The sequence below is a fragment of the Megascapheus bottae genome, unplaced genomic scaffold, assembly GCF_031878675.1.
Source record: "Megascapheus bottae isolate mThoBot1 unplaced genomic scaffold, mThoBot2.hap1 HAP1_SCAFFOLD_113, whole genome shotgun sequence".
Lineage (NCBI taxonomy): Eukaryota > Metazoa > Chordata > Mammalia > Rodentia > Geomyidae > Megascapheus > Megascapheus bottae.
The window spans coordinates 178,057-181,134 of record NW_028327345.1 but is presented as its reverse complement, the minus strand read 5'-3'; the positions used below and the strand labels follow the sequence as shown (position 1 = coordinate 181,134).

The following is a 3,078-nucleotide window of genomic DNA, read 5'->3' as shown; positions in this document are numbered from 1 at the left end:
ACACAGAGATTTACTCAGATACCAGTACAAGTTATTGCCCACCAGGGGTTTCATGGTCTTAGGTCAGAAAGTCAGTTCAAAGGGGGACCCTGCCCTGTTCCCATCCAGGGCAGAAGATCTGCAGGGTACCCTAGGAATTTCCAAGCCCAGAGGAACCAGGGACTAGCCCCTGAGCAAGTGGAGAAGTGGATCCCTGGCTCTCAGCCTGCCTCTTCCTCTTCATTTTCATGATACTGTCTGCGGTAGGTGTTAACTGAAGGTCAGGATCATCTTCAAAGCGAGACTCTTCTCCTTAGGTCTGTGGCTCATCTACGAGCTCTGGCTGAGGCTGCCTGTTCTTGTTGTTCTGTTTCTCAGCCACTTCAGAGAATGCTTCAGGCCAGAGCAGTTCATTCTGCAGAGAGTGCACATGGTCCTTGCAGAGCACAAAGGAGATCTCAGCCTTCACTTTCTGTCCCTCTTCAATGGGGTCAACAATGAGAAAGTCTCCTCTCTTAATCCAGATGTTCTTTCCATACATGGAGGGTATGCTCACTAGGAAGAGCTGCCCCTGTGCTGTCTCCACCTCAAGTAGATTGTTTCCTGGGGTCCTGAGTACCCTCACAATCTGCAGCTTGTAAGAGGGTACATGTGTTCCCCCAGCACCTCCTTCACCACATGCTTCCTCTTGGTGACCTTGGACATGCTGAGTCCTGTCCAGAGTAATGAGTGAAGCAGAGACTGTCAAATTCTCTTCACAATGTCTTCAGATGGCACTCTCAGAAATCAGGAGTGCTTTGAAGATGAGCAGCCTTTTATTGAGGAGTGACTTCGGCCCTCAGGTCCCACAGGCACCTTCTGGTTGGCTGCTGCTGGGAAAGACTCCTGCAGGATGTGCTTCCAGGCTGAGCCAATGCAGACACAAGATGGCGCTTGCCAAAGATTGGGATGGTAGCATTGGCTTGAAGCCAAGTGTCCCCTGATCCAGTTTCTGCGAACACAGTAGCAAGCCCTCGTCGAACTGAATTTCCGGAGCTCTTCGGAATCCTCCTGGTCATAATTCCTTCCCTTTGTCAGTCCCTCTAATCCTTCCTGATGTTAGGTCCATCAAAGGGAAATCCTAGCAGCACAGGAGCCTTCGATGCTTCCACAGAATGCTGGCTGCTGGTAGGCTAGCACAGGAGGCACCGCTGCTGAGGAGACTGCGGGAGCTCCAAGAGCTACAGCTCTCTGAACTGCAGGATGCTTAAACTACCCAATTTATAATACTTTGTAGGGTGGGTCTTAAGGAGAGTAAGAAGCAGAAGTCGAGGAACATGTTAGTGCCCGGAGGAATCAACATGCACCGCCAGGGCCTGGTGGCTGGAGGAGCTCTTCCTGGAGCTGGAGCATCAGGGTGAGGGAGCATTAGGGTGAGTGCCAGCTGTGTAGCAGCCCTTGGCTGGAGTCCAAAGGAGGCACCAGAGGGTGGGTGGGACAAGGCCCTATTGCTGAAGCTAGCCTGAGTATGTGCCTTTAGATCTAACTCCAACATACTGCAGGCAGGGCTGCACCCTATACATTAAAATAAAGAAACTTATTTCTCATCAACCTGGAACATCATTCATGATACTTTGATATATAATGGCTAACTGAGGCAAATCTTTTTATTTGTAACAGTTATAAAAGAATGAAGACTCTGGGGTTTAGGACCGAATACTGACTGCACAATTACAAGAGCAGAATGAGAAACTGGCTAAAAAGACTGCTTGGAACTGATCTGAGGTGGTAGATACACAGGATGGAGAAATTGACAGGCAACCCGAACAGCTAGATGATATGGAAACGTCGTGTTTCTTTTCACATGATGCTTTGCTTTGCACATGAATTCACTTATCGGTGTTGTGTGTCTCAGATAAGTATTCTGTTTGACATGATTCAAATGAAGTTTCTTTCTTTTCAAAATAATTCTGGGTGCTGGGAATTCGATGGAAAACAGAGCCTTGTTTATGTCAGCTCAATCTCCACCATTCAGCTCTGTGTTGATTTGCAATAAAGTATGGAAGTTGCACTGAAAATGACCCTTCTTTTTGCCTGGTGCCACAGTTCATGCGTCTAATCTGATTGGTCATGAGGGGGAACATTGTGGTTCACGGATAACCAGGGCCCAAAGTTATCAAGACCATATCTCAGTGGGTTGTGGTATGATCCATCTTCACTCTTGAGGTTTGTGGGAGAGAACTTAGTTGTGGGAACTAAACCATTTCTCTAATGAGGAATATCTGAAAGGGGTACAGACAGCCTTCACCAGGAGTAAGAAATGCCCATATTTCTTCTTTCTCATTTAAGCTGCCTGGGATTGTTGAATGGTTGGACTTCATTACACAGGGCACATTCTCAAGATACACCCAAGTATACAAAAAAACCCAGATTTCAAGACACTACTCTAGGCCTGAGGATTTGGAGCTGGAGGACACTGTGGTGAATGCTACAACATTAACGATTTCTGTGCCAGTGGCTTTACTGTATCCTGACTTGTCATCTTGTGGATAGATATTCAAGATTGGTATTCCTGAATTGTATGGCAAATGTATGTACAGTTTTTTGAGGAATCTAAAATTGGCCTTTCACAGTTGTTATTGGTAAGATTAAGGGGACTCCTCTACCTGTGTCAGTAGAATACAACTAGAATGCCAAGGGCCAGACCTCTCTGACAGAACTCTCCTTTCTACAAGGGCATTATCATTTTTCAGATGGAGATGTCTGAAGATGCAACTCAAAATGGAGGGGATGCTCTGGTTTGAACACACATTATGTCCTTGTAGCAGGGATGTAGTGGGAGGCTTCAAAGGCACCTCAGTCATGAGATTTTGGATGTCCTGAATAGACTGATGCAATTACAATGGGAGTAGTCAACTTCTTGTGAGGATGAGCCTGGTATGACAGTTGATTCAATGATATCTTGCCCTCTTTTTGGCAACAGGAATATACAACCTAAGAAAAATGCTGAACACTGATTGCAGCACTATTTACCATAACAAAGATATTGAACCAACCCAGATGCCCCTCACTTGATGAGTGGATCAACAAGATGTGGTATTTATACACAATGGAATTCTA

At 46.1% G+C, this 3,078-nt stretch overlaps 1 pseudogene; it reads right to left on the bottom strand.

Annotated features, from left to right (window-relative positions):
* Positions 1-200: 200 nt before the first annotated feature.
* On the bottom strand, positions 201-684 carry LOC150040020 (putative RNA-binding protein EIF1AD pseudogene; annotated as a pseudogene).
* Positions 685-3,078: the final 2,394 nt, after the last annotated feature.